Source organism: Danio rerio, chromosome 2 (assembly GCF_052040795.2).
Source record: "Danio rerio strain M-AB ecotype USA chromosome 2, GRCz13ab, whole genome shotgun sequence".
Lineage (NCBI taxonomy): Eukaryota > Metazoa > Chordata > Actinopteri > Cypriniformes > Danionidae > Danio > Danio rerio.
The window spans coordinates 4,636,233-4,650,000 of record NC_141022.1 but is presented as its reverse complement, the minus strand read 5'-3'; the positions used below and the strand labels follow the sequence as shown (position 1 = coordinate 4,650,000).

At 40.5% G+C, this 13,768-nt stretch overlaps 1 long non-coding RNA gene across 1 annotated transcript in view; it reads left to right on the top strand.

Annotated features, from left to right (window-relative positions):
- The window catches only part of LOC141377731 (uncharacterized), a 17,235-nt gene extending 4,173 nt beyond the window's left edge, over window positions 1–13,062 (top strand). Inside the window, exon 3 of the long non-coding RNA XR_015478143.1 lies at window positions 12,721–13,062. This is a non-coding gene — a long non-coding RNA (uncharacterized LOC141377731). The remainder of the gene's footprint in view (window positions 1–12,720) is intronic.
- The last annotated feature ends 706 nt before the right edge of the window (window positions 13,063–13,768 follow it).

The window sequence follows — 13,768 nt, the reverse complement described above, 5'->3', positions numbered from 1 at the left end:
TTTCGCATGAAAGAAGAAGTATGCTTACACTCAGAGCTTATTTGTAAAGATGTTTCAGGCCTTATTTTTTACATAAAAAATGTGTTAGCGAATTTCCCAGAGATGGGTTGCGGCTGGAAGGGCATCCGCTGCGTAAAAACTTGCTGGATAAGTTGGCGGTTCATTCCGCTGTGGAGACCCCAGATTAATAAAGGGACCAAGCCAAAAAGAAAATGAATGAATGAATGTGTTAGCAAAATTAGCTGAAATGCTAACACTATATGATGAATTTTTGGTCACACTTTACAATAAGGTTAATGTTTTTACTAGCATGAATTAATAATGAACAGTACGTGTACAGCATTTATTAATCATAGTTCAACCTTTACTGATGAATTATTACTGTCAAGTCCAAATTCACGCTTGTTAAAATTAGCCAGTGCACAGGGAGTTAGCATGAGCTAACATTGTAAAGCTTTATTTTCATTAACTAACATAGTTACACTTTAGTTTAAGTAACAATTCAAACCATTTACTACTGGTTTATTACCTGCCTATTATTTATTAGGACTTATAAAGTATGATCTTATCTTACAATTCTAATCCTACTCAGTACTTAGAAGAAGTTGGGGCTGGCACAATCATCACAGCAGCGTCAGCCAATGAAATTAGTCCGCAATCAGCTATTGTCTGAGCTGGGGTATTTCAAAGACTCTAGAAAACACAAGACATGTCATTCGTATAATTTTGAATAGGGAAAAGTGTAAGGCTGCGTCCGAAACCGCATACTTCCATACTATATAGTACGCCAAAATCAGTATGCGAGCCGAGTAGTATGTCCGAATACATAGAATTCGAAAATCAGTAGGCGAGAAGTACCCGGATGACTTACTACTTCCGGCGAAATTCTGGAGTGCGCATCCCATGCATGCTGCGCTATCCCATGATGCCCCGCGAGCGAATTCATGAATGGTAGTGAAGCGACGCAAATTACGCAGGTAGGTCGCGAGACCATGACAAAATGGCGGATGTAGTACGTCCGAATTCCATTCATACTTTCACATTCATACTGTATAGAACGTACTTTTCTAACGGCCGAGTAGAATGGTTTCGGACGCAGCCTAACTGTCAATATGGCGAATGAAGCCCTGCCTTCTAGTACAGAATCCAATCAGCAGTCGCTATATGACAAATAAAGCCCACCTTCTAGTATGGGAGAGAGCCAACCAGTGATCGATATAGAATGACAATTCTCCAGGGAAGGGGCTTAGATCAGACGAGTTTCTGCAGATTTTGTGTGATATAAACATTTAGAAATAAAACTAGACAGTTGTTGTATAATTTTATTAGTTATTTATAATATGAAATGTAACCGTAAGCTTGGCAAGTAGTTTTGGAGAATTTGATGTTTTCACATTTAGACAGAATGCCCAAGCATACTGCCCAAGAGGCGTATCAAAGATGACCACCGAGGGAAATGACTTGCCTTAAAGGGACTTTGGGTATTTGTATAAAGAGATCTGATTGGCTGACGCTTCTGTTAGTGCTTGAAAACTTGTGAAATCTTTAACATCTGCAGCAAGCAGTGCCACTGAAGCAGGAAAGGCTGGAAAATGACCAGCTAAAACCATTTTGACCAGCCTGGTTTAAACTGGACATAGCTGGTTTTGGCTGGGCTCCCAGCCTGGCTAGGCTGGTCAAGCTGGTTTTAGCTGGTCATTTCCCAGCCTGACAAGCTAAGACCAAACTTTTAGCTCACTAATTATTAACAAAGATGAGGGGTACGGCTAAAGGGTGTGGAAATTAGGACAATTCAAAGGGCCCACATCATGTTTGGGTCCCCAGAGATGCTTTTATATGATACACTTTCGTCCACAACCACATCCTTTTCATCCGTGACAGTCTTGATATGTTGTCTTAGGGTTCCTAGCGGGCAGCAGCGCCCCTGACAAAGACTATATGATGCAAAAAAGGGACCTAAAGGCACTTTGCTATTAATAAGAAGCTAATTAGTAGTTTATTAAGCTTAAATGCTTAGTTAAAGGTTTGTTATTAATGTCAATTGCACATTAAAATAAAGTGTGACCATAACAAAGACGTAAATTTATTTTTTGTACTACATCAACTAATACAATAAACTAATACAACCTTATTGTAAAGTGTTACTGTATTTTCTATTAAGGCTGATTTATACTTCTGCGTCAAATGCCGGCGTATGCTACGTCGCTTACGCATAGCCCTTCGCCGTGGCCATCGGCGTCGCTGACGTGCACCTCTCAAAAAATGTAACTATACGTCGCAACGACGCATAGCGCAAGCTCTGTGATTGGTCGGCATGGTAGCGCTGACGAGTCTGGGCGGGACCGAGAGCTGCGGGAATGGTGCGAGCCTGGTGGAGCGATTGTTTACAAGTGTCCCGTGAAGGAGCTCCGGATGGAAAGTTTTGTTTTGTGTTAACCTCATAGTTAAAGTTGTTGCTTGTCCGCCAGTTCCTGCCTCAAAATGAGCAAGTTTGAGCCACTTGTACATCCCGGAAGTGTTCAGGAAAAGCAAAACACAGGCGAAGAAACTCGACACAGAGGAACATTTACACCTCACTGCCAACTAGCGTTTCGGAAGTGTTAATGCAGACCAACAGAGACAGCGCGCAGAGGTATAAATGCATAGCTACACACGTTGCCTGCGCCGTGGGTTACGCCGGTCACTTGACGCAGAAGTATAAACCAGGCTTTACGCTGGTCCCAATAAGTGTATCTGTTAACATAATGTTATGTAACATGACCTTTCGATGAGAATATACGCTTATGAAGTTGTAAAATTCATTGCTAAAACAGCTGCAGTTTCTTCACAGCCCCCTACTAAAGAGCTTTGAGCAACTTGAGATATTGCTGCAATATAGTACCAATTAGAGCAAATCTGAAACCACAAACACCACAGCCGCAAATTCTCTGAAACACACAATAAAATGAGCACAGCCTAGAGAAAGAGGTACGGTGCGTCTGTAAGCGACAGAATGGCTTTTATATGCCTGTGGAGTGATGTGAATAGAAACAGTGTCAGTGAACGGATCACATGCACCACAAGCCCTTCGAAGTCATTCGGTTTACACACTCAGCGCCCTCTTGATCTGTTGTTTTGATTCCTGGACTTTGGTCACAGATACAGCATGGCATGTAGTGGAAAAAAAAATCACGACTGCGGTACATGGCACCATCCCACCAAATGTGTGCGCAGTTACTGTTTCAGGCCTGAGTTTTTAAGCGTAGATGGAAAAAAAAAACATTGAAAGTGACACAAAAACATATCGGTTCTATTAGATCTAGCAGTTCTTTTATTAACTGCGAGTAATTATCTTTGATTGGTTCATTTTTCTCGTCAGTTCAACTGAAGCTATTGGCTAATGGCTGTTCCAGGGTGATTGTGTTTGGCTCTTAATTTAATTGGCTAGATGTTGCATTAGCAACTAAGTCTTTAGATGCATCCCAAATTGCATACTTATGCAGTGTTCTACAGTATGAATACTGTAAGAAGTGCATTTACACTAAAAACTCTAAAAGGAGGTCGGAGTCAGCTGTAGATAGTTGAAACTTGAGCTCCAAATAGGCTGCACAAACCTTGTGGTGTTTTTGATTGACTTATTTATTGTCCTATACATGACATGGTATCCAACCCATTCTTTTATTAACGTCTATGTTATGAATTATGTTTTCTTTCTGTCTTTTTTTCACCCTCCTCTCCGTTTGCTCAACCCTTAGGTTTCTTATTGATTTATTATTCTGTCCATCATCATTATGACGTTCTCGGTTCCACCAATCCCATGACGAGCCGCAAGGTATTAAAGCCCTGACAGACCAGTGTGTGGTGCGCGCTCTGCCTCGGCGTACCCTTTGTGCTCCACGCAATTTGTTTGTGCAAATGCTTCGTCTATTTAGTGATTTATCTCAGCTACTGTGGTAATTCGAGTTTGCTTGTTGAACTTCGTATGCTTTAAGTAACATAATGTGATGGTTATTGTGTGATTCTAAACTAAGCTTTGACAGACTTATCCGGTTTGTTTTAGTTTAGATTGATGTTTTTGTTAGATTAGTTTGAGTGTTTTGCCACCTGTGTACTTTGAGTTTTGTAGTTTAATTAGTTTAGTTCGGGTATCGTATACACTTAAGATCTCGGTTTTTATTTGTGTTTCTTTTTGACGCCTAGATTAGACATTAGATTTAAGGATTGTTTTGTTTTGTCAATTTCCTTGATTTGGCTTACACTCGTTGTTTTTGTTTAAAGATAATAATTATAAACGTTTATCCCCCCCCCCCCATTTATTATTGTTACATATTGTTTCAATTATTGAGTAAAAAGCTTAAATAAGAGTAATTGATCCTTGCCTCATTCTTGATCTGTCGCACACATTACACCTGTCTCACCTGAATGTTACAGCATCCCACTTTAACATCTTAAACATGTAACAGTCTACACTTACCGCAACCCTAAATCTATACCTTACAGTAACCTATTGTGTTTTATTAACAATTACACCTATCATAACTCTAAACCTACCCCTCACAGTAACCTGTTGTGTTTCATTAATGTCTACATCTACCCCAACCCTAACCTACCGCAACCCTAACCTACCCCATACAGTAAAACCTGGTTTATACTTCTGAGCCAAGTGATCGGCATGACCCACGGCGCATGCAACGAGCGTAGCTGTGCATTTATCCCTCTGTGCTCTCTGCAAAAACACTTCCGAATTTCTAGCTGGCTGTTTTTGTTCCTTTGTGTCGAGTTACTTTGCTGGTGTTTTGTTTTTTCTGAACGCTTCCTTATTGTACAACTGGCTCAAAATTACTCATTTTGAGGCAGGAACCATGCAACAAATTTAACCATAACGTAAACATAAAGCAACAGTCTCCATCCGAAGCTCCTTGTCAACAGTGAACACTGGTAAACAGTCGCTCCAACAGGCTCACGTGGCTTTCGGTCCTGCCCACTCTCGTCAGCGCTTCCAAGCCAATCAATCACAGAGCTTGGGCTATTCTTGTGACGTGTAGCTAAATTTTTTGAGTGGTGCACATCAGCGACGCCGACGGCCACAACGAGAGCTATGCTTCCACGTGTAGGCTGTGCCATAGCATACGTGTGGGCTTGACGCTGAAGTATAAATAAGCCTTAACCTGTTGTGTTTCATTAACGTCTACACCTGCCGCAACCCTAACCTACCCCTTACAGTAACCTGTCGTGTTTCAATAATGTTTACAGCTTCTGCAACCCTTACTTAGCCCATACCTGTTGTGTTTTATTAACGTCTACACCTACCGCAAACCTAACCGACCCCTTACAGTAACCTGTAGTTTTTCATTAACGTCTACACCTACCACAACCCTAGTCTACCCCTTAGAGTAACCTGTCATGTTTCATTAATGTTTACAGCTTCCGCAACCCTAACCTAGCCCATACCTGTTGCGTTTTATTAACGTTCATACCTACTGCAACCCTAAATCTAATCTATACCCCTTACAGTAACCTGTTGTGTTTTATTAACGTCTACACCTATCTTAACCCTAACCTACCCCTTACAGTAACCTGTCGTGTTTCAATAATGTTTACAGCTTCCACAATGTAACCTAGCCCATAGCTGTTGCGTTTTATTTAAGTTTACACCTATTACATCCCTAAATCTACCCCTTACAGTAACCTGATGTGTTTTATTAACGTCTACACCTACCGCAAACCTAACCGACCCCTTACAGTAACCTGTTGTGTTTCATTCATATTTACAGCTTCCGTAACCCTAACCTAGCCCATACCTGTTGCATTTTATTTACGTTCATACCTACCACAACCCTAAATCTATACCCCTTACAGTAACCTGTCGTGTTTTATTAATGTTTACAGCTTCCGTAACCCTAACCTAGCCCATACCTGTTGCATTTTATTTACGTTCATACCTACCACAACCCTAAATCTATACCCCTTACAGTAACCTGTCGTGTTTTATTAATGTTTACAGCTTCCGTAACCCTAACCTAGCCCATACCTGTTGCATTTTATTTACGTTCATACCTACTACAACCCTAAATCTATACCTCTTACAGTAACCTGATGTGTTTTATTAATGTCTACACCTACCGCAACCCTAACCGACCCCTTACAGTAACCTGTCGTGTTTCAATAATGTTTACAGCTTCCACAACCCTAACCTAGCCCATACCTGATGTGTTTTATTAACGTCTACACCTACCGCAAACCTAACCGACACCTTACAGTAACCTCTAGTTTTTCATTAACGTCTACACCTACCGCAACCCTAGAGTACCCCTTCGAGTAACCTGTCATGTTACATTAATGTTTACAGCTTCCGCAACCCTAACCTAGCCCATACCTGTTGTGTTTTATTAACATTTACACCTACCGCAACCCTAGTCTACCCCTTACAGTAACCTGTCGTGTTTAATTAATGTTTACAGCTTCCATAACCCTAACCTAGCCCATACCTGTTGCATTTTATTTACGTTCATACCTACTACAACCCTAAATCTATACCCCTTACAGTAACCTGATGTGTTTTATTAATGTCTACACCTACCGCAAACCTAACCGACCCCTTACAGTAACCCGATGTGTTTTATTAATGCTCAAAAAAGAGAATGTGAGAGTTGTGTGAGTACTGAGTTGTGGCTGGAAGGGCATCCGCTGTGTAAAACATATGCCAGAATAGTTGGCGGTTCATTCCACTTTGGAAAACCCTGATAACTATAGGACTAAGCCGAAGGGAAATGAACGAATGAATGAACTTTAATCATAATAGTTTTTAAAAGGTCTGCAGTTTTGAATTGCAGACAGCCTGTGTTGTACAAAGACACCAGTGGTGGATCTGAAAGGTCACTGTATGTACAATGGTTTTCGATAGAGTCAACTATCATTGACAGTCTGTAGAGGAGAGCATTGCTGCACTGTTCCTCTGCCTCAGACTCTTTAACCAGCTCCACATGTCTTATCTAAATAAGCACTGCGCCAAGACAGATCACATTTCCTTCTGGTGCGAGCCAGACGTACGGATTACCTTGTCACTGGCTTCGACATAAAAATCACTATTAAATTGGGGCTGGCACATGAAGTCGTGGTACCAGTCATGTTAAAGAAATACTGTACCTCGATGTATTAAGTGATTCTTCAAGCCCTTTTACCATATAGTTAAAGTACAGGGCTTTCCGCTGCTCAGGAAGTCTCATCTGGGTACATTTACCGCACATGAAATTGTCTAGTTCAGTGAGTAATTGACGTCCCGGCGATGTTAGACCTTTGCCAATCTGCTAATATAAATCCTTTGAAGAATTGCCCCCACAACCGAGGCCAAATGAAATGTTAATTCATACCACAATCACAGGGGTGAGTGCAGTTATTCAGACAAAAAGCAGAGCGATGCCAAGGTGCAGTCATAGCAATGGCTGGAAAAACTGAACAGAAGGCAGAATGTGGAACGTACTGTACAAATCATATTAGTAAAAGGGGTAATTTTGGGGGGTTTGAAAGATTGTAGACATTGTTCACCAGAGCCTAAAATAAACACGCTAATCACCAAATATGAAAAAACAAGCGCCGATGAGTGTACAAACAGTGTTTTTCACCGACTGACTGTATTTATTATTAATTTATTAATTTATTTTCCTTTGGCTTAGTCTCTATTTCCTCCAACTATCCCAGCGTATGTTTTACTCAGGGGAACCCAACCGCAACCCATCTCTGGGAAACATCCACACACACATTCACACACACACACTCATACACTACGGACAATTTAGCCCACGCAATTCACCTGTACCGCATGTCTTTGGACTGTGGGGGAAACAGGAGCACCCGGAGGAAACCCACGCGAACGCAGGGAGAACATGCAAACTCCACACAGAAATGCCAACTGAGCCGAGATTCGAACCAGCGACCTAGCGACCTTCTTGCTGTGAGGCGACAGCACTATTTTAACCGTATAGTATGCTTAATTAACTAACACCATACATGAAATGGTTAATTTTATATTGAACAAACAGACACCTACTGTACATCTCGCTGTGGCGACCCCTGATGAATAAAGGGACTGAGCCGAATGAATGAATGAATAATAAACCAGACAACAAAACTGCACTGCTTTTTCTGCATGCTGCATGATGTAAACTGATTTCCACACCTTGACATTGTCTGCTCATAATTCCTTAAACATTCTCTAATCAACATATCTCCGTGTCTAACAAAATGTTAAATCCCAGTAGAGTCTATTCGCGTCATGTGTTTTTCTTTGCTAATAAATCTACCGAGGTTGAATTATATCCACCGAGTACAGTAAATTGAGCATGATGACATACCAACGTCGTCTCGTTCTTGCTGTTTTGGCCATTAGCTAGCTGGGGAATGGTCCAATAGAGAGATGCACCAGGTACTTTAATATTCTTCAAGTCAATGAAAACTCTCTTTTTTCGTAATCACATGTAGGAGGAGAGTATAAATTATTTTGCTTTTATTGACATTCTAGTAGCTTGAAGTAATATACTGGATAAGAAATAATATAGAGAGAAGCAAGTCTGTAAAATAACAGAAAATGTACTGGCAGTTTATTACAAGGTTTTTGTAGGATAATATAAACCATCAGTCCGATAATTTAAGGATATTTTTAACAGTGTAGAGTTAAGTTGGACTGATGTTGGACTAAAGCAGCTAATATTAATTTTATAGGTGGGCATAAATTATTTTTTTAATCTAGATTAATCTTGGATTAATCCAGATTAAATGGCTCATTTGAATTCTACCAAAGGCATTCAGAATAGGTGTGCTTAAATAAATAAGTCTTTAAGAACGGGTTTCTCAAGCCAGGTGGCGCATTAGACTAGGGGCTCATCTCCTGTTTCCAAAATGCATCATAAACTGCTGAGAAACTGTTCTACTGTGATAATTGGTGATGAAAATAAATGATGTTCTTGTGTTTATTAACTGTTTATTCGGTTAAACATTAATTTTTGAACTGTAGGCCTACATAAGCTCGAAACAGTGATTTTTGATCAGCTTAATCTGACTAAAGTCATAACTGAGCTAAACAGAAATGGAATAAGGACATGTGGAGTGTGTAGATATTAGGGGCATTATTGAAGTAAACACCGCGGTCTTTAGGACCTTTCGCCATATTTTCCGTCAAGATACACACGCGGCTGTCAGAAAAGGACTGCGCACACACACACACACACACACAAACACACGTAGCGAAATGCGGAGGTGTTTTTTCTTTCTATTTGGCATATGTTATTAAACTCCATAACACTCTCACCAGTCCTTCCTCCTTATTTGCGTCTAATACCCCAGTTTGTCACGGGGCATGATTGAAATGTTCGTCAGTTAAAGTGAAACTGCCCAACTGCAGTTAAAGTCAGGCATCCTGCTGATTTGATTCAGAAAAGCACTCTTGTCAGACGGCTCACCGGTCAGGTATACATCCGCGCTAAAATATCAAGGTGAAAGTCATCATAGCTTGCGCAAAATAGACCCAGCTCCCAACCCAACTTTAAGAATAGATTAATGGCCATATTTTTTTAATCGCCCGATAAGAGTCTTGTGTTAACGCAGCACATTAATGCCAATAACGGCCCACCACTAATTTATTTACAACGATGAAGGGTTGCTTAAGAACTACTGAGAGATTTCAGCTGCTGTCTGGGATTTCACTGCCTTGCTATACCTTCCTTTCTTCATGTGTTCATTAATTTTTTTCCTGGCATTTTATTACACATAACTTCATTTGTAAACTAATTAGATTTGTTTTCTTTTGATATATGGATTTCTTCGGTTGCTATCAACATCTGCTGGAAATTTCAAGCACCTTTAGAAATATGTTTTTTGAGAAAAATGGGGACGTGTTCAATACTTATTTCTCCCACTGTATAGTCAGTCTCAACATCAACCAACCAACACACTTAAACTTAACACAAGATTACTGTATGAATGAAATCAAAACCACACATACATGCATATTGTCCAACATTTCTTATTCAAATTAAGACTCTGACAGTAATTAGTACTTGTTGCTTCACAAAACATACTGAAGCTTACTGCAACAAACCATTAAAGTAAAGTACTTAATCACTCTTAAACTTGTATTTTAAGTGACAAAGCTTTTTTAATTGGCAAACTTAAGTTCATTCATTGATTTTCCTTCGGCTTAGTCCCTAATTTATGAGGGGTAGCCACAGCGGAATGAAACACCAAATATTCTGGCATATGTTTTACGCAGCGGATGCCCTTACAGCCAGAACCCAGTACTTGGAAACACCCAAAGACACTCATTAACACACACACTCATTCACTATGGCCAATTTTGTTGACCCAATTCACCTATTGCGCATGTGTTTGGACTGTGGGGGAAAGCAGAGCACCCGGAGGAAACCCACACCAACACGGGCAGAACATGCAAACTCCACACAGAAATGCCATCTGGTCCAGCCGGTACTCAAACCAGCGACCTTTTTGCTGTGAGGCAACAGTGCTAACCCCTGAGCCACTCCAAACTTTTTGCATCTAAAATAAGAACAAGTGTAATAATTAAGCCTCTTTATAATATAGACAATCTTAAAGCAAGTACAGCTAAAATAAAGGCTTAAAAAAAAAAGTCTGGTCTTCGATTGTCATTAAGCTATATCTTCAGGCGAAATACTCTTTACTAATGAAGATATAAGATAATCTTAAAGCAATCATAGCAATCTTACACCCTCTGATCCTGCATTTTATTCTTAAAACAAGACTTGCTGGCTAGAAATAAGATTGTAATTCTTGACTATATTGGGAGCTTTCGCTGTCTTTGAGATGATACATTTAGGGAGCTTTCAGAGCCTCTCCATCGGTATGTCTGAAGCTCCACGGGGTACATCCTCTTGCACAGACGTTATGTCAAATAAATGTTCTTTTAACCCATTTGAGAGCACCTAAATGTATCGAGGGCAAGGACAATAACTGGGACAGGTTTAATTCTGTCTGCTCTTCTGCAGGTGGCTCTCTGTAAGGGCTCACCCTATTTTAGCACCTTAGACACTGGACACTGCACTGTGTACAAGACCATATGAAAGTACACAAAGAATATGAAGATTCTACCCATTACTTGTGTTGTAAAAAAAATTAAATGACTGAAAAGAGGAGAGAACCCAGTCTAGGAGACGCGAAACAAGCAGAATTCCTTTATTGAGACGTGTTGGTTTATCTGCAGTCATACAGCGTCTATTAATAAGTCCATGTGTCCGCAGAGCCTACTGGAGGTCCGAAGTCTGCAAGTGCTATCACAAGTCTAAATTGAGACAAAGATGTCTTGTCTGTATTGTGTTCTTAGGAGGAGGGGAGATGGCTAAACAAAACATGCAAATTCAGTTTTGGAGTCAGCAGGGAAAATTGGGTTAGAAACCGGCTACTGACCACAGAAGTTATTCAACACAAGGGTTTCTGTAGCATAAAAGCAACACCCAAAAAACCTCCCTGTAACATTTGCATCTCTTTGGCTTAGCCAGTAGTCAGAAAGACAAAGGGTAAATATCCCTCCTAGCTGGGATGTTCATAAAATGATATAATTCAAAACCAAAGAATAGAGCTTCTCAGTTATATATAGATTATTGTTCATTTGAAATTAGATTATTTCCACACTTGTTACTAGTTTGCTTCTAACACACACACAAAAAAAAAAATCTTCCATATTTGTTTTTCCTATTATGGAATTCATTCATTTTCTTGTCGGCTTAGTCCCTTTATTAATCCGGGTCGCCACAGTGGAATGAACCGCCAACTTATCCAGCAAGTTTTTACGCAGCGGATGCCCTTCCAGCTGCAAACCATCTCTAGGAAACATCCACACACATTTACACACCGCAGACAATTTAGCCTACCCAATTCACCTGTACCACATGTCTTTGGAGGAAACCGGAGCACCCGGAGGAAACCCACGTGAAGGCAGGGAGAACATGCAAACTCAACACAGAAACGCCAACTGAGCCGAGGTTTGAACCAGCAACCTTCTTGCTGTGAGGCGACAGCACTACCCACTGCGCCACTGCCTCATAATGGAAGTCAACGGTTACCTTTTTAGCGTTCTTCAAAATATCTTAATTTGTGTTCAGCAGAAAATAAGAAACTCATAAAGACTTGGAATCATTTGAGAGTAAATAATGACTCAGTTTTATTGTTTGGGGGAACTGTCCTTTTGCGCTTAATGGAAGTTGACTAAAATAGTTGCCAATAACAATGTGAATAATGTCAAATAAGGTCAAAATAATCAAACAAATTACAAATGTAATGAAATCTGCTTATAAACGAGAGTGAAACTGATTTTGCTTAGACAAGTCATCTGAAATGGCACAAGCGTTCTTGCAGGACTCCCAAAGTTCATCAAGATTTTTTGGATTCATCAGTGCAATAGCCTAGTGGTTAGCACGCTGACATATGGTGCAGTAGCACTTCAGAGCATCCTGAGTTCGAATCCCAACTCGAGGACATTTCCCGACTCTACACCCTCTCTCTCTCCCACTGTGTTTCCTGTCTAAAATACTGTGCCATCCTCTCAATAAAGGCCGAAAATAAATCTTTAAAAAGATTTTTTGGATTCATCTTCAATGCTTCCTCCATCTTATCTCAGACATGCTCAATAATGTTCAATACTGTCAATAATGTTAACATGCTCGATAATGACTAAGCTGGCCAATCCTGTAGCACCTTGATCTTCTTTGCTTTCAGGAGCTTTGAAGTATGAGAAGGAGCGCTATCCTGCTGGAGAATTGTCCCTGTCCTGTGGTTTGTAGTGTAATGGGCAGCACAAATCTCTTAATACCTCAGGCTGTTAATGTTGCCGTCCACTCGGCAAATCTCTCTCACGCCCCCATACTGAATGTCACCCCAAACCATAATTTTTCCTTCACCAAACTTGACTGATTTCAATGAGACCAATAGGTCTTCTGCAGTATTTGTGATGATTGGGATGCAGCTCAACAGATGATTCATCAGGAAAATCTGACAGTTTTCCAAACAATCAACTAGAAATGTATTATTTGTTGCTCTTACAACTGGGATTGATGACAACTGGGATTGAAAAATTGTTGTTATTTTCAGACCAGCGCAACCATTTTCACATTTTGTTTCTGTTTAACGGAGAGCAGATTTTTTTTCAACACATTTCTAAACATAATAGTTTTAATAACTCATCTCTAATACCTGATTTATTCAATCTTTGCCATGATGACAGTAAATAATATTTGACTAGATATTTTTCAAGTCACTTCAAGAGTTCACACTTAGCTGATGATTGATTATAAGCAAGTTTGGCATGCTGTCCCAGGAGAGAGCCCTGAGCTCGAAGGTTCTTGAGCCCTGGGCTCCCTCCCGTTTGGAGGAAGAGAGGGGAGCCTTGAGCTCAGGTAGATCTCGACAACTCCCCCTTGATAAGAGCTGATGACTGATAATTGAATGCTATTAAAAGATATGCTGCATTATGAGATTACCTGTATTGCAAAATTTAGATTGATCAATTTACTTGTTGTGCATGTTTTTGGAATGTGGGAGGAAACCGGAGGACCCGGGGAAAACCCACGCAAGCACGGGAAGAACATGCAAACTACACACAGAAATGACCACCGGCCTGCTGAAGGACTAGAACAGGTGATGTTCTTGCTGTGAGGCGACAGTGCTAGTCACTGGGCCACCGTGCTGCCCTATGGAGGGAAAGGTGAAAAGGTAGGGGTGGAAGGGGGGATTCTTCAAATCGGAGATGACTGTAGTGAAAAAACCC